The following is an 18,645-nucleotide window of genomic DNA, read 5'->3' on the forward strand; positions in this document are numbered from 1 at the left end:
TATCTAGTCCCAAATTAGTATTATGTGTTCAGTATTGGTCTGTATGTAGCTAATATGTCACACATGCTCTAATGTATTTTCCATGTTCTTCCAAGACAGTTGGAGAAAAAGGGAACTGCGATTGAAAACATGACCTCATTCATCCCAGGAAGTGGCTACTCACATTTAGAAATGTTTTTTATGTAATCAGTATATTAGCATGATGTTGAATTTATACACATGTACTGGACTCACAGCAGGTGCTCCAAATAATTGTTAATGTATTTGATAAAGCCACTAAGTAAACACCATTTTTCCATTTAGCTTTAGTACATTTTTACATGAAGCTATTTTTTAAAAAGTCCCCCGATGTTGCAAAACCACATTTCCCCCCTGAGAACTACATCTGAACTGCCGAACCCTCAGCACTCATAAGTGGAGTACCTGCGAAGTGTCGGAGGGTGCAGACGAGTGGGAGGTCATGGCAGGGAGAGGGAGCACGAGGTGGGCAGGGACCCAGAGAATGGAGAGATGGGATTACATGTGTGGGAAAGTCTTGAGTCAGAGGAGAGGAGAGACACAGCTTCATGGCGGGCATTGGTTCTGGCTGCCGTAGCCCATGATGACAGGCTTCAGAAAGTACCCCTGGGGTCTGAAGCTGAGAGGGCATCACCGTGCTCACCAGGCACAGGGTGAATCAGGCACATTCTGGCCAACGCGGACCCACACTGAGCCTGGTGGGGGAGCAAGAAGACACAAGTGCCTTCACCCTGTTGGAGCAACTTGGCCCGGTGTGTTCAGCAGGACCACAGGCCTGGGGCTGTCCACCCTGCGCAGTAATGCACTGGGTTCCTTTGCACTGTGTGATCCTTATCGCGTCCTCTCTGCCATGGCAGTGGGTATTTAGCCCACGTTGGGGATAGCTAGGAGTGGAGGATAGGAAAAACAGAGGGAAGGGACTTAAAATTCTGAGGTGCTGATCAAGTTGGCCTCCTGTGAAGCTGTCCATGTCCTCTCAATAATGAAGCCCAACCCAGCTCCAGTGGGGAGCCCTTAGCTTGAAGAAAACCACTTTGATTTGAGAAAAGTAAGATAGGTTTGGTAATAAGCAGTAAAGAGGCAAAGACACATTGAAGACAATGAGGATTTAACGAGGAGATAATATGTTTGATTTGGGGAGAAGGGATTTTTTTTCCTCCAAAATTTAACTGAAATTGTAAAGGTTGCATTTTTATATAATCTGTCATTCAGACTATTGCAAGATTCTGCTCACTGTGCAGACTTAGACTAATTGAGCCGAAGAGATTTTCACATTATCTTAGACCTGATTGTTGAAAGGATTGCTCATTTAGCATTTGTGGATATTAGCCCTATCTGGAATTTGTTTTGTTTTCCAAACTAACAGTTGGTGGCTGACTTCTCAGGAGGAATTCGTTTACTTCACATTGAGAACTTTTCAGTTTGGGGCATGCTTGGCCTTAGCTGAGCGTTCATTCATCCAGTCAGTGAGCATCAGTTGCCCCTGAGTCCTTTCGCCCAGTAGAAGTCCAAAGGGCAGATCAGACTGAGGTAACAGGTTTCTCCCCACATCCACTCCTGCCGAAATCCTTGGCTGGCTAAAGGGAACCCCCACCATCCACTCAGTCATCCTCACCCTAAACCTGGGCCTTTGGCACGCTTGGTTTCTTGTGTCCCCCACATCCTAGAAGACATTTAGTCGAAGATTGTGTCTTCCTAACAGTTCTAGACTCTGTGCCTTTCTCTCCATCCCAGTCCATTTTATCCCACTGTGACTTCTGGTTGTCCTGCTCTGGCCGCCCATCTGTTCTCTGCCTCTATGAAGAGATAGACTGGCAATGGCTCAAACAGGCCCAGGAGAGGAGATGTTTTAATTTTCTGGAACTATGTGAGTCAGTTGTTAAACCACCCATTGTTAAAAATACAAGTTATGGAAACATGCAATTCAGTTTCTAAAAACTTAATAGTAAGCACTCAAAATCCATCACTTCTTCAGTGTTTTACTCCATTATACTATTACCTGAGCTCTTGAGGTCATTTATGTTTGTCTTAGCTGTGTGGTGGAAACACCGTATGAAGCTCAGCTGCCACATCCAGTGACGTCATGTTGGTAGCTTCAAACAGCCATGCTGGGAGTGTGTTTAGACCAGGGAAATCAGCAAACACTACAAATCAGGACTTTTTAAAAAATTTTAGACAAAACCTATTTAGCTTATTAAGTGCTCTTTTTTTAAATTTTTTTTTAACGTTTTATTTATTTTTGAGACAGAGAGAGACAGAGCATGAACAGGGGAGGGTCAGCGAGAGGGAGACACAGAATCTGAAACAGGCTCCAGGCTCTGAGCTGTCAGCACAGAGCCCGACGCGGGGCTCGAACTCACGGACTGCGAGATCATGACCTGAGCCGAAGTCGGCTGCTCAACCAACTGAGCCACCCAGGTGCCCCTTAAGTGCTCTTTTTAATACCTTTATAGTGAAGACAGACAATGAATGGACAACTCCCTCCCTCTCCAAGCAGTGTTCATACTTATGTATATGTTCACTATTTAGGTCTTGAAATTGATCCTGTAACAACATAAACCCATGGTAAATTCTGAACAGAGAAACACACTGTAGAGAAATGCAATTGGGTAAGATATGTTTGGATGAACACCAAAATGTTTTATTTTCTATTTTTAAATTTTTCTAGTGTTCATTTATTTATTGAGAGAGAGAGACCCTGAGTAGGGGAGGGGCAGAGCTGGAGGGGGACAGAGGATCTGAAGCGGGTTCTGCACTGACAGGAGCAAGCCCGATATGGGGCCCAAACTCACAAACTGTGAGATTATGACCTGAGCTGAAGTGGGATGCTCCATCAACTGGCTCACCCAGCTGCCCCAAGCCAAAAATTTTTAATCCATATTTGTGGCTTACTCTAGATCAAAATATATCTATATTGGCTCAGATTTTTTTTTTCACTGAGGTAGAATTGGCATATAACATTGTATAGTTTTAGGTGTACAGCATAATGATTTGACACATGAATACATTGCAAAATGATCTCCATAATAAATTGAGTTAATATCCATCACCCCACAATTACAAATATTTTTTCATATGAGACCATTTAAAATCCACTCTCTTAGTAACTTTCACATATCCAACAGAGTATTGTTAATTATAGTCAATATGCTATACATAATATCCCTAGGAATTACTTATCTTATAATTGGAACTTTATACCTTTTGACCACCTTCACCCAGTTCACCTACCCCCTGCAGCCAGAATCACAGGTCTGTTCCTTGTATCTTTGAGCTCAGATTTGTTTTTTTTGTTTTGTTTTCTTTTGGTTTTTGGTTTTTGGCTTTTAGATTGCACATGTGGGTAAGATAATATGGTAATAGAGTGTTTTTCTTTGTCCGTCTAGCTTATTTCACATGGCATAATGTCTCAAGGGCCATCCATATTGTTGCAAATGGCAAGATTTCCTTCTTTTTTACAGCCAATATTCAATTGTATATACATTTCACATTTTCTTTATCTGTTTATCAGTTGACAGACATATAGGTTGTTTCCATGTCTTGGCTATTGGAAAGAATGCTACAATGAACAGGGGGTACCTGTATCTTGGCAGAGTTATTTCATTTCCTTCTAATAAGAACCCAGAAGTGGAATTGATGGATCATATGGTAGTTCTATTTTTAATTATTTTTTAGACATCTCCATACTTTTTTTTCCATAGTGGATAGACCAATTTACATTTTCAGTAGCATGAAAGTGTTTATTTTTCTCCACATCCTCTCAAACACCTGTTATTTCTTGTCTTTTAACTAGTAACAATAACAGATGTGAGTTCATGCCTCATGGTGGTTTTGATTTGAATGTCCCTGATGAATAGTGATGTTGAGCCTGTTCATGTCCCTGTTGGCCTTTCATATGTCATCCTTAGAAAGATACCTCTTCAAATCTTCTGTCCCTTTTAAAATCCAGTTGTTTGCTATTGAGTTGTAGGAGTTTGTTATGTATTTTAGATGTTAACCCTTTATCAGATATGTGACTCGGTAGTTTGCCTTTTCATTTTAATGATGGTTTCTGTTGCTGTGGGGAAACTTCAGTTTCCTGTAGTCCCAATCTTTTGTTTTTCTTGCTGCTTTTGCTTTTGGTATCACATCTAAAACACCGTCACCAAGATAGATGTCAAGATGCTGATCTTTTACATTTTCTTCTAGGAGTTTTATGGTTTCAGGTCTTACATTTAAGTCTTTAATCCATTTTGAGTGGATTTTTGTGTATGGTCTAAGTTGGTGGTCCAGTTTCATTATTTTGCATGCAGCTTTCCACTTTTCCAAGACCATTCATTGAAGAGACTGTCCTTTCTCCATTGTATATTCTTGGTTCCTTTGTCATGCATTAATAGACTGTGTAATTGTGGGTATATTTTTGGGCTCTCTATTGTGTTCTGTTGATCTATGTGTTTATTTTAATGCCAATACATTACTGTTTTGAATACTGTAGCTTTGTAATACAGTTTGAAATCAGGGAGCATGATGACTCCTGCTTTGTTCTTTCTCAAGATTGCTTTGGCTATTTGGGGTCTTTTGTGCTTCCATATAAATTCTAAGTTTGTTTTGTTCTCTGAAATCATCTTTGGAGTTTTGACAAGGATTGCACTGAATGTGTACATTCTTTTGGGTAGTATGGGCATTGTAATGGTATTAATTTTTCCAATCCATGAGTATGAGACCTCTCTCCAGTTATTTGTGTATTTCTCAGTTTGTTTCATTAGTGTCTTACATCTTATAGTTTCAGAATATAGGTCTTCCACCTCCTTGGTTAAATTTTTTTTTCAGTGCAGGTGGAACTGGGCCTTGGGGCCCAGGCAGGAGGCCACCCTGCAGGCAAAGGAAGAGCCGGTGGAGGGGCCTTATTTGACCTTCTTGGGGCACAGGTTGTTGATGCGGCCGCATTTCTAGCAGTGGTTGACAACGCAGGGGTGAATGTGAGCATAACACTTGGGGCACATCATCTTGTCTTAGTCGTATTTCTGGGCCAGCTGGTATGGGGAAGGCTCGATGATGCCACCCTCCCTGCCCAGGGTGAAGCACCAAGTGTAGGGTGGACTTTTTCTGAATATTGTAGTCTAACAGACTGTGGCCATCCTCCACCTATTTGCCTGCAAAAATCAGACACTGCTGGTCAGGCAGGATGCCCTTCTTGTCTAGGATTTGGGCTTTGACCTTCTCAACAATGTCACTGGACTCAACTTCCAGGGTGATGATCTTGCCCATCAAAGATCCACATCTCTACGTCCACTGCAAGGCTATTATCACCAAACTGCTTGGCTACCTTTCATTGAAGAGAAAGAGCCTCCTTGGCTAAATGTATTCATAGGTATTTTATTCTTTTTGATGCAATTGTAAATGGAATCATTTTCTTAATACTGTATCTCTTTCTGATAGTTTGTCATTAGTGTATAGAAACACAACTGGTTTTTGTATATTGTTTTTGAAATCCTGCAGCCTCACTGTATTTTTTAATTCTAACAGTTTTCTGGTAAAATCTTTAGGGTTTTCTATATATAGGATCATGTCATCTGCAAATAGTGACAGTTTTACTTCTTCCTTTTCAATTTGGATATCTTTTTCTTTTTCTTGCCTAATTGCTGCAAGTAGGACTTGAGATATTATGTTGAATAAAAGTGGTGAGAGGACATCCTTATCTTGTTCCAAGTAATACAGGGCAAGTTCAATTTTTCAACGTTGAGTATGATGTGTCCTTGTCATATATAGTTTTTATTTTATGAAAGTACATTTCCTCTCTACCCATTTTGTTAAGAGGTTTGTTTTTTTTCATGGTGAAAATATTTATAATTAGCTAGACTCACTTTAGGTGCTCTCAGTTTTGTTGGCAACATCAAAAGCATTATCGTCTGGAGTCAGTTGAACATAATGCCTTCTTCTACCCATCAGGCCTAATAAGGTGTTATCCTGGGGCTTATGGGTGGCACAGTCAGTTAAGCATCTGACTCTGGGTTTTGGCTCAGGTCATGATCTCATGGTTCATGGGTTCAAGTCCCCTGTTGTCCCCATCTGTGGATCCTTCTTGGGATTCTCTGTTCCCTTCTCTCTGTTCCTCCCCCACTCATTCCCTCCCCCCCCCCTTCAAAATAAATAAACTTAAAAAAATGTGTTGACCTTGGCCATGTCAATGTCCTAGAGCTTCTTCACAGTTTGTTCAGGTGCTAGTTGGCCTTGACATTCACAGTGAACACTAGTGTCTTCTGCCTTCTTCAAGGCTGTCTTGGCAGTTGTGGGGAACTTAATGATGGCATAATAGTCAAGCTTGTTTCTCGAAGAGATGCTCTGTTTGATGATATTTGGGCTACGTTCATTGCTGCAGTGTCTTGGACTGCTGGAAAGTCAGTGACCTGTGAATATTCATGGGCAGGGGAGGGGGGGCAGGGGAGCTGCAAGGTGCCTTTCACCACTACTTTCTTGGCTTCAAAGCCTTTGCTTTGGCATCAGATTTGTGGGAACAGAAGTTTTTCTTAGCTTTCAGTGTCACCTTTGTGAAAAACTGTTGAGAATTTTTATCATGAATGGACACTTAATTTTGTCAAATTCTTCTTTATTCATTGAGGGAGATCACTCATCCTTGCATCCCAGGGATAAATCCAAATCGATCATGGTGTATGATCCTTTTAATATGTTGTTGAATTTGGCTTGCTAATAATTTGTTGAAGATTTTTACATCTGTGTTCATCAGGGATATTGGCCTTTAGTTTTCTTTTCTTGTTGTGTCTTTATCTGGTTTTGGTATTGGGATAATGCTGGGTTTTTAAAATGAATTTGAGAGTGTTCCCTCTTTTTCAGATTTTTGGAAGACTTTGAGAAGAACTAACATTAATTCTTCATTAAATGTTTGCTAGAATTAACCAATGAAGCCATCTGGTCCTGGGCCGGCCTGCCTTTTCTTTTCTTTTCTTTTCTTTTCTTTTCTTTTCTTTTCTTTTCTTCTCTTCTCTTCTCTTTTCTCTTTTCTCTTTTCTCTTTTCTCTTTTCTCTTTCCCTTTCTTTCTTTCTTTCTTTTTCTTTCCTTCTTTCTTTCTTTCTTTTCTTTCTTTTTCTTTCTTTCTTTCTTTCTTTCCTTCTTTCTTTCTTTCTTCTTTTTTCTTTTCTTTCTTTCTTTCCTTCCTTCCTTCCTTCCTTCCTTCCTTCCTTCCTTCCTTCCTTCCTTCCGATCTTTTATGGGCACAGTTTGTGGTCACCAAAACAACTACAATAATAATTCCACAGATCACCGTAACAAATATTGTCAGAATTACCTAAATGTGACAAAGAGACATAAAGCAAGAAAATGCTATTGGAAAAATGATGCTGATAGACTTGCTCACTGCAAAGTTGCCAAAGACTTTCCGATTGTGAAAAATACATTATCTGTGAAGCACAGTAAAGTGGAGTATAATAAAATGAGGTAGACCTATAAATAGGATCATACAATTTAAGGCCTTTTGTGTCTGGCTTCTTTTACTTAGCATAATGCTTTCCAGATTTATTCTTGTTGTAGTATATATCAGTATTTCATTCCTTTTTAAATTGCCAAGTAAATTCACTGTATGTATACTCCATATTTTATGTATTTATTTATTTATTTTTAAAATCTAATTTATTTTCGAGTTAGCTAATAGAGTATATTTTGGTTACTGATTCACTCTTCTTTCTTGTAATACACCTGTTCAGATTTTCTACTTCTTCATGACTCAGACTTTGTAAGTTGTATGTATCTAGGAATTTACCCATTTCTTCTAGGTTGTCCCATTTTTTTCGTATATAATTATTCCTATGAGTCTCTTTGAACCTTTGTATTTCTGTTGTGTTCACTATCATGTCTTCTCTTCTATTTTTTATTTCTTTCTTTTCTTCTCTTTTATTTTTGAGTTTATTAATTTGAGTCCTCTCTCTTTTATTGGTGAGACTTGTTAAAGATTTGCCTATTTTGTTCATGTTTTCAAAAAACCTGCTCTTAGTTTCATTGATCTCTTCTTTTTTTTTTATTATGAAATTTATTGTCAGATTGGATTCCATACAACACTCAGTGCTCATCCCAGCAGGTGCCCTCAATACCCATCACCCACCCTCCTCTCCCTCCCAACCCCCATAAACTCTCAGTTTGTTCTCAGTTTTTAGGAGTCTCTTATGTTTTGGCTCCCTCCCTCTCTAACCATTTTTTTCTTCCCCTCCCCCATGGTCTTCTGTTAAGTTTCTCAGGATCCACATAGGAGTGAAAACATATAGAATCTGTCCTTCTCTGTATGACTTATTTCACTTAGCATAACACTCTCCAGTTCCATCCATGTTGCTACAAAAGGCCATATTTTACTCTTTCTCATTGCCACGTAGTATTCCATTGTGTATATAAACCACAATTTCTTTATCCATTTATCAGTTGATGGACATTTAGGCTCTTTCCATAATTTAGCTATTGTTGAGAGTGCTGCTATAAACATTGTGGTACAAGTGCCCCTATGCATCAGAACTCCTCTATCCCTTGGGTAAATGCCTAGCAGTGCTACTGCTGGGTCATAGGGTAGGTCTATTTTTAATTTTTTGAGGAACCTCCACACTGTTTTCCAGAGTGGCTGCCCCAGTTTGCATTCCCACCAACAGTGCAAGAGGGTTCCCATTTCTCCACATCCTCACCAGCATCTATAGTCTCCTGATTGTTCATTTTAGCCACTCTGACTAGCGTGAGGTGATATCTGAGTGTGGTTTTGATTTGTATTTCCCTGATGAGGAGCGACGTTGAGCATCTTTTCATGTGCCTGTTGGCCATCCGGATGTCTTCTTTAGAGAAGTGTCTATTCATGTTTTCTGCCCATTTCTTCACTGGGTTACTTGTTTTTCGGGTGTGGAGTTTGGTGAGCCCTTTATAGATTTTGGATACTAGCCCTTTGTCCGATATGTCATTTGCAAATATCTTTTCCCATTCCGTTGGTTGCCTTTTAGTTTTTGTTGATTTTTTCCTTTGCTGTGCAGAAGCTTTTTATCTTCATGAGGTCCTAATAATTCATTTTTGCTTTTAATTCCCTTGCCTTTGGGGATGTGTCAAGTAAGAAATTGCTGCAGCTGAGGTCAGAGAGGTTTTTCCCTGCTTTCTCCTCTAGGGTTTTGATGATTTCCTATCTCACATTCAGGTCCTTTATCCATTTTGAGTTTGTTTTTGTGAATGGTGTCAGAAAGTGGTCTAGTTTCATCCTTCTGCATGTTGCTGTCCAGTTCTCCCAGCACCATTTGTTAAAGAGACTGTCTTTTTTTCCATTGGATATTCTTTCCTGCTTTGTCAAAGATTAGTTGGCCATACATTTGTGAGTCTAGTTCTGGGGTTTCTATTCTATTCCATTGGTCTATGTGTCTGTTTTTGTGCCAATACCATGCTGTCTTGATGATTACAGCTTTGTAATAGAGGCTAAAGTCTGGGATTGTGATGCCTCCTGCTTTGGTCTTCCTCTTCAAAATTACTTTGGCTATTCGGGGTCTTTTGTGGTTCCATACATATTTTAGGATTGCTTGTTCTAGCTTCGAGAAGAATGCTGGTGCGATTTTGATTGGGATTGCATTGAATGTGTAGATAGCTTTGGGTAGTATTGACATTTTGACAATATTTATTCTTCCAATCCATGAGCACGGAATGTCTTTCCATTTCTTTATATTTTCTTCAATTTCCTTCATAAGCTTTCTGTAGTTTTCAGCATACAGATCTTTTACATCTTGGTTAGATTTATTCCTAGGTATTTTATGCTTCTTGGTGCAATTGTGAATGGGATCAGTTTCTTTATTTGTCTTTCGGTTGCTTCATTATTAGTATATAAGAATGCAACTGATTTCTGTACATTGATTTTGTATCCTGCAACTTTACTGAATTCATGTATCAGTTCTAAAAGACTTTTGGTGGAGTCTATGAGACTTTCCATATATAATATCATGTCATCTGCAAAAAGTGAAAGCTTAACTTCATCTTTGCCAATTTTGATGCCTTTGATTTCCTTTTGTTCTCTGATTGCTCCAACAAGAGGTTGTTAAACAACAGCGGTGACAGTGGACATCCCTGTCGTGTTCCTGATCTCAGGGAGAAAGCTCTTAGTTTTTCCCCATTGAGGATGATATTATCTGTGGGCTTTTCATAAATGACTTTTATGATGTTTAAGCATGTTCCTTTTATCCTGACTTTCTCGAGGGTTTTTATTAAGAAAGGATGCAGAATTTTGTCAAATGCTTTTTCTGCATATATTGACAGGATCATATGGTTCTTTTCTTTTATTAATGTGATGTATCACATTGATTGATTTGCAAATGTTGAACCAGCCCTGCAGCCCAAGAATGAATCCCACTTGATCATGGTGAAATTCTTTTTATATGCTGTTGAATTCGTTTTGCTAGTATCTTATTGAGAATTTTGCATTCATATCATCAGGGATATTGGCCTGTAGTTCTCTTTTTTTTACTGGGTCTCTGTCTGGTTTAGGAATCAAAGTAATGCTGGCTTCCTAGAATGAGTCTGGAAGTTTTCCTTCCCTTTCTATTTCTTGGAATAGCTTGATAAGGATAGGTATCATCTTTGCTTTAAATGTCTGGTAGAATTCCCCTGGGAAGCCATCTGGTCCAGGACTCCTTTTGTTGGGAGATTTTTGATAACTGATTCAATTTCTTCGCTGGTTATGGGTCTATTCAAGCTTTCTATTTCTTCCTGTTTGAGTTTTGGAAGCATATGGGTGTTTAGGAATTTGTCCATTTCTTCCAGGTTGTCCAGTTTGTTGTCATATAATTTTTCATGGTATTCCCTGATAATTGCTTGTATTTCTGAGGGATTTGTTGTAATAATTCCATTTTCATTCATGATTTTATCTATTTCGGTCCTCTCCCTTTTCTTTTTGAGAAGCCTGGGTAGAGGTTTATAAATTTTGTTTATTTTTTCAAAAAACCAACTCTTGGTTCCATTGATCTGCTGTACAGTTTTTTTAGATTCTATATTGTTTATTTCTGCTCTGATATTTATTATTTCTCTTCTGCTGGATTTGGGGTGTCTTTGCTTTTCTGCTTCTATTTCCTTTAGGTGTGCTGTTAGATTTTGTATTTGGGATTTTCCTTGTTTCTTGAGATAGGCCTGGATGGCAATGTATTTTCCTCTCAGGACTGCCTTCGCTGCATCCCAAAGCGTTTTGGATTGTTGTATTTTCATTTTCATTTGTTTCCATATATTTTTAAATTTCTTCTCTAATTGCCTGGTTAACCCATTCATTCTTTAGTAGGGTGTTCTTTAACCTCCATGCTTTTGGAGGTTTTCCAGACTTTTTCCTGTGGTTGATTTCAAGCTTCATCACATTGTTGTCTGAAAGTATGCATGGTATGATTTCAATTCTTGTATACTTATGAAGGGCTGTTTTGTGACCCAGTATGTGATCTATCTTGGAAGAGGTTCCATGTGCACTCAAGAAGAATGTATATTCTGTTGCTTTGGGATGCAGAGTTCTAAATATATCTATCAAGTTCATCTGATCCAGTGTATCATTCAGGGCCCTTGTTTCTTTATTGATCCTGTGTCTAGATGATCTAACCAATGTTGTAAGTGGAGTGTTAAAGTCCCCTGCAATTACCACATTCTTAACAATAAGGTTGCTTATGTTTGTGATTGTTTTATATATTTGGGGGCTCCCATATTCGGCACATAGACATTTATAATTGTTAGCTCTTCTTGATGCATAGACCCTGTGATTGTTATATAATGCCCTTGTTCATCTCTTGTTACAGCCTTTAATTTGAAGTCTAGTTTGTCTGATATAAGTATGGCTATTCCAGCTTTCTTTTGACTTCCAGTAGCATGATAGAGAGTTCTCCATCCCCTCACTTTCAATCTGAAGGTGTCCTCAGATCTAAAAAGAGTCTCTTGTAGACAGCAGATAGATGGGTCTTGTTTTTTTATCCATTCTGATACCCTATGTCTTTTGGTTGGAGCATTTACATGCAGTGTTGTTATTGAAAGATATGGGTTTAGAGTCTTTTGGTTGGAGCATTTACATGCAGTGTTGTTATTGAAAGATATGGGTTTAGAGTCATTGTGATGTCTGTAGGTTTCATGCTTGCAGTGATGTCTCTGGTACTTTGTGGTCCTTGCAACATTTCACTCACAGAGTCCCCCCTTAGGATCTCTTGTAGGGCTGGTTTAGTGGTGATGAATTCCTTCAGTTTTTGTTTGTTTGGGAAGACCTTTATCTCTCCTTCTATTCTAAATGACAGACTTGCTGGATAAAGGATTCTTGGTTGCATGTTTTTTTCTGTTCATCGCTTTGAAGGTTTCCTGCCATTCCTTTCTGGCCTGCCAAGTTTCAGTAGAGAGATCTGTCACGAGTCTTATCAGTCTCCCTTTATATGTTAGAGCATGTTTATCCCTAGCTGCTTTCAGAATTCTCTCTTTATCCTTGTATTTTGCCAGTTTCACTATGATATGTCATACAGAAGATCGATTCAAGTTACATCTGAAGGGAGTTCTCTGTGCCTCTTGGATTTCATTGCCTTTTTCCTTCCCCAGTTCAGGGAAGTTCTCAGCTATGATTTCTTCAAGTACCCCTTCAGCACCTTTCCCTCTCTCTTCCTCCCCTGGAATCCCAATTATGCATACATTATTTCTTTTAATTATGTCACTTAGTTCTCTAAGTCTCCCCTCATACTCCTGGATTTTTTTATCTTTTTCTCAGCTTCTTCTTTTTCCATCATTTTATCTTCTAATTCACCTATTTTCTCCTCTGCCTCTTCAATCCAAACTATGGTCGCCTCCCCTTTATTTTGCAGCTCATTTATAGCCTTTTTTAGCTCCTCCTGCCTGTTTCTTAGTCCCTTGATCTCTGTAGTAATAGATTCTCTGCTGTCCTCTATACTTTTTTCAAGCCCAGCAATTAATATTATGACTATTATTTTAAATTCATTTTCTGCTATATTGCTTAAATCATTTTTGATCAGTTCGTTAGCTGTCGCTACTTCTTGGAGTTTCTTTTGAGGAGAATTTATCCGTTTCATCATTTTGGATAGTCCCTGGAGTGGCGGGTAACTGCGGGGCTCTTTCTCTGTGCTGTCTGGAGTAACTTGCATTGGTGGGCGGGGCCACAGTCAGACCTAATGTCTGCCTCCAGCCTGCTGCTGGGGCCACAGTCAGACTGGTGTGTACCTTATCTTCCCCTCTCCCAGGGGCAGGACTCACTGTGGAGTGGTGTGGCCTCTGTCTGGGCTACTTGCACATTGCCAGTCTTGTGGTGCTGCTTTGATGGGCTCTGGCATATTAGCCGGGGTGGATCCGCAAGGTGCACAGGGGCGGGAGCGGTAGGCTCAGCTCGCTTTGCCTTCGGTGGTCCACTTTGGGAGGGGCCCTGCGGCACTGGGAGGGAGGCAAACCTGTCCGATGGATCCGCAGAAGCACAGCGTTGGGTGTTTGTGAGGTGCAAGCAAGTTCCCTGATGGGAACTGGTTCCCTTTGGGATTTTCGCTGGGAGATGGGCGAGGGAGACGGCACTTCCCAGTGCCTTTGTTCCCCGCCAAGCTGAGCTCTGTCCTCCGGGGCTCAACAACTCTCCCTCCCGCTCTCCAAGCAGAGCTGTTGACTTATAACATTCCAGATGTTAAGTCTCACTGGCTGTCAGGACACACTCCCTCCGGCCCCTCCGCTTTTGCAAGCCAGACTTCGGGGGCTCTGTCTTGCCCGGTAGGCTGCCCCTCCGCCGCCTGGCTCCCTCCCGCCAGTCCCTGTAGTGCGCACCGCCTCTCTGCCCTTCCTACCCTCTTTCGTGGGCCTCTCGTCTATGCTTGGCTCCAGAGAGTCCGTTCTGCTAGTCTTCTGGTGGTTATCGGGGTAAATTAGGCAGATGTGGGTGGAATCTAAGCTATCAGCAGGACGCGGTGAGCCCAGCGTCCTCCTACACCACCGTCTTCCTTTAAGTCTGATCTCTTCTTTTGTCTTTTTACTCTATATTTTGTTATGTCTCTTCTGATCTTAATTTCCTTCCAATAGTTTTAGACTTAGTTTGTTTTTCTTTATCTAGTTCCTCGAGGTATGAAGTCAGGTTGCTTATTCAAGATCTATCTTATTTTTTAATGTAGATGTTTATGAACTTGCCTTTTAGAAGTGCTTATGTTGAATCTCTTAAGTTTTGGTATTTTGTGTTTCATTTTAATTTGTCTCAAGATAGTTTTTAACTCTTCTTTTTTTTTTTTACTTTGACCCATTGGTTGTTCAGGGGAATGTTGGTTAATTTAGACATAATTGTGAATTTTCAAGTTGTTCTTGTAATTAACTTTTAGTTTCATAACATTGTGGTTAGTTGAGATACTCGATATGATTTAAGTTTTCTTCAATTTAGTAAGACTTGATTTGTGGCCTAATATATGATCTCTTGTGGAAAATGTTCTGTGTGTGCTTGAGAAGAATGTGTATTCTTTTGGATGGAATGTTTTGTAAATATCTGTTAAGTCCCTCTGGTCTAACATGTTGTTTTAGTCCAGTATTTGCTTATTGACTTTCTGTCTCGATGATCTATCCGTTGATGTGAGTGGGATGTTAAAGTCTCCTACTATTATTATATTGCTGTTTCTCCCTTTTCATCAGTTAATATTTGCTTTATATGTTAGGTGTTCCTATATTGGGTGTATAAATATTTACAAATGTTATGTCTTCTTGTTGGATTGACCCCTTTATCAGTATATAATGACTTTCTTTGTCTCTTATTATAGTGTTTGTCTTAAATTCTATTTTGTCTGATATAAGAATAGCTACCCCAGCTTTCTTTTGGTTTCTGATTTGCATGGAATGTCTTTTTCTGTACCTTCACTTTCAATCTGTGTGTGCCCTTAAAGCCAGTGAGTCTTGAGGCATCTGGGTGGCTCAGTCAGTTAAGCGTCCAACTTCAGCTCAGGTCATGATCTCCTGGTTCGTGAGCTCAAGCCCCATGTTGGGCTATGTGCTGACAGCTCAGAGCTTGGCACCTGCTTCGGATTGTGTGTTTCCCTCTCTTTCTGCCCGTCCCCCACTTGCACTCTGTCTCTTTTGCTTTCAAAAATAAACAAACATAAAAAAATTTTAAAAAGCCAGTGAGTCTTGTAGGCAGCATATGGTTGGGTCTTGTTTAACCATTTATCCATTCAGCCACTCTGTGTCTTTTGATTGGAGAATTTAGTCCTTTGACATTTAAAGTAATTATTGATAGGTATGGACTTATTGCCGTATTAACAACTTAATATTGAAACCTCTACATTTTTACTCCCTCCTCCCCCACAATTTGTTTTTGAGGTCATGCTTTGCATCTTTTTGTCTTGTGTATCCATTAGAAATTATTGTATTTATAGTTATTTTTACTAGTTATCTTTTTCAGCCTTCATATTAGCTTTATAAGTAATTAACCCACCACCTTAACAACATTGGATTATTTTGTATTTTACTGTATATTTATCTTTAACAAAGATTTACACTTTCATATGTTTTTCTTTTATTAATTAGTTTCCTTTTGTTTCTTAAAGAAGTCCTTTTAACTCCTCTTGTCAGGCTGGACTGGTGGTGATGAACTCCTTCAACTTTTGCTTATGTGGAAAACTCTTTTTTTCTTGAGTCTGAAGGACAGAAGGACCCCTTGTCTGGTGGATGATTCTTGGTTGATAGTCTTTTTTTCCCTTTCAGCACCAAATTTGAATATATTATGCCAATCCTTTTTGGTTTGCAAAGTTTCTGCGGGAAAATTAGCTGATAGTCTTATGGGGGTTACCTTGTACGTAACAAGTTGCTCTTCTCTTGCTGCTTTTAATACTTTATCCTTTTCTTTAACTTGCAACGATTTAATTATGTGTCTTGGTGTAAGTCTGTTTGGATTCATCTTGTTTAGAATTCTCTGGAATTCCTGGATCTGGATGTCTGTTTCCTTCTGTATGTTAGTGAAGTTTTCAGCTATTATTTCTTTGAATAAATTCTTGGCCCCTTTCCTTCTTTTTCTCCTGGTATCCCCTGTATTGCAAATATTGATCCTCTTGATATCTAAGTCCCTTAAGCTATTGTCACTCTCGTTGTTGTTGTTGTTGTTGTTGTTATTTTTGCTGCTCTGAATGGATGAATTCCACTGCCCTGTCTTCAAGTTCCCTGATCCTTTCTTCCACTTCATCTAGTCTGCTCTTGAACCCCTCTGTTGCATTTTTCAGTTTAGTTATTATAGTCCTCAGCTTTATGTTTTCTGTTTGGAGCTTTTTTATATTTTCTTTCTCTTTGTTGAAATTCTCACTGTGTTCCTGCATTGTTATCCTCACCTCAGTGAGCATATTTATGACCATTATTTTGACCAATATTTTGACCATTATTTTGAAGATGTACATCACTTACTTCTGTTTAATTAAAAATCTCTTTCTGAAGCTTTTTGCTCTTTTACTGGGAACACATTCCTTTATTTCTTCATCTTCCTTGACTCTGTTGGTTTCTATACATTAAACAGCCACCTCTCTGCCTTGATAGAGTGGTGTCATGTAGGAGCTGAAACTTAACATTCTGTGCTGCCCTACTTCTTGTTTGTCTCTCACACCTTTGTGATTGTCCAAACAGCTTACTTTGTTCTCAGTGGTTTCAGTAGTTGAGGGTGTGCCAAGACCTGTTAGTGTCCCAAAGACAAGGATCTTGGTCAGAAGAAAGATGCAAGCTGATTAGAAGAGTTGACTCTCAGGCAGCAACTTTTAAAGTATGCAATTCCTTTTATAGGGTAAGACTAAGAGATGGGAATTTTCTTGTACTACCTCTGCACTGTGTCCTGGGGTGTGGGTAAGACAGGCAGACTGTTAAGAACTATTTCTCTGTTTGTTATAGTCTTAGAGGATCCGCAAAAACAAATCCCAGGAGCCATCAGACCTAAATGATCAAGGGGTGTCCCTTGGGTGACAGCCACAAAAACCAAGGTGCCATATATGTGCACAAGCTTCTTTCTGGATGATATCAGTAATGTGGGGCAGGACAGAGGGAGAGTGGAAAGATGGTGTCTGGCAGCCTCACCAGTCTCTAGAGACTGTTGCAGTCAGCTCCTAGATGTGTTTCAAATTAGAAGCCTGCCCCTCAGGCCAAAGCTTTTAAGATCAGCAAATGGGCCTCTTTCCCAGAAAAATTGGGTGATTGTAGTTTGCTGTCTTTGCCCTGGGCCTTAGATGTTAGCCATTTTAAGTCTGCCTGAGCACTTTAGGAGTGATTAGTTCTCTATAGCCTTGTGGGTCTCATGGGTGCAAGCCCACTTGAATTACAAAACTAGATGTTTTGTGGATCCATCTTGTCGGTGGAAGTCTTAAAAATTGGGGTGCCAGATTTGGGGTTCAGAGTCTTCACAGAAATATGATGGAGATTGAGTTTCCTCCTGATTGTGTGTTGACCTACTAGGAGTGGGACTTATGGAAAGATTCTTTATAGCTTCTCCTACTCACTTTTTTGTGAGGTTTTTTTCCCCCTCATTTGCCTGATCTATAGGAGTTGTTCAACGTGTTTCTGGATTTCTTTCAGAGTGGATTGTTTCATATGTAGTTGTAGATTTAGTGTGTCTATGGGAGGAGGTAAGTTCTGGAGTCTCCTATGTCACCTCCTTGAATCTAAAAATTCCCATGATTATTTTTTTAGTTTCTACACTTATGAAAGTTGGGAAGAAAATATTAATCATACAGATTAAATTTAAATGCACATCATGTTTATAGCAGTTTCATTGTGGATAGCAGAAGAAATTGAAGAAATACCCCTCCAGTATTCAGAAACTATTACATGATTCAACAGAGGAGTTGCTCACATCATTAACAAATGAGTGACATTCCTCTGCATTTGTTCAGTTGCCTTCATCTTACTGCTTTACGTAAGTGAAAATGGCAACTCATATTCATATCCAAACTCTACTACTCATTCATCAGTTGAAACCATAGATAGGCTATTCATACAAGAGGTCAGCCAAAAGTCAACAGAAGCATTTTGTGAGAATCCATTGGGCTATATAAAATTTATGTTAAGAATTTTTTATGTTAGTATTATTTAGGAGTTGCTACACATCTTTAAGTTGGCAGTTTTTTATTCTTAAAGGGCCAGATGGTATGTATTTTAGGCCCTACAGTCTCTGTAATAACTACTCAACTCTGCCATTGTAGCGTGAAAGCAGCCATAATCCAATCATGATGTATAAATAAGTGGGCAAGTCTATGTTAGAATAAAATTATATTTATAAAACTGGGTAAAATTATATTTTTGAAACCCATGGACCATAGTTTACTGACCTCTTTAATTAGTAATATTCACAGTAAACTTAGATATGGATATCTATGCATTTTTCAATGAGGCAGTTGTTAAATCTTTACTAGCATGCCATCCAGTCCACAGCCCCCATTCTGAAGGACTCCCTGCAGTAGCTCATCATCATCTAAAAAAATTACAACACACCTTTCAGGAGCACACGAAGTGCCTGGTCGTCCTTTCTCTCTGCCTACTGCCTATGTCATTCACTGCCCTTCTGCTGTTCCAAACCAAGCTCTTTGTACTTCCCTCAACACACCAAGACTTTCCATCCCTGTGGACACTGTACCGTTCCATCTGTCTTGCCTACTTTTCATTCCCCCTGTCCTCCCAGGGAACCCTTGCTC

At 39.5% G+C, this 18,645-nt stretch overlaps 1 protein-coding gene and 1 pseudogene across 6 annotated transcripts in view; one reads left to right on the forward strand and one right to left on the reverse strand.

The window, feature by feature from the left end:
* PDE8B (phosphodiesterase 8B) overlaps positions 1 to 18,645 on the forward strand; it is a 252,552-nt gene that overhangs the window by 158,691 nt on the left and 75,216 nt on the right. The window lies entirely within an intron of this gene.
* LOC122226682 lies at positions 4,902 to 5,900 on the reverse strand (annotated as a pseudogene).

This window comes from Panthera leo, chromosome A1 (assembly GCF_018350215.1).
Source record: "Panthera leo isolate Ple1 chromosome A1, P.leo_Ple1_pat1.1, whole genome shotgun sequence".
NCBI classification, from domain to species: Eukaryota; Metazoa; Chordata; class Mammalia; order Carnivora; family Felidae; genus Panthera; species Panthera leo.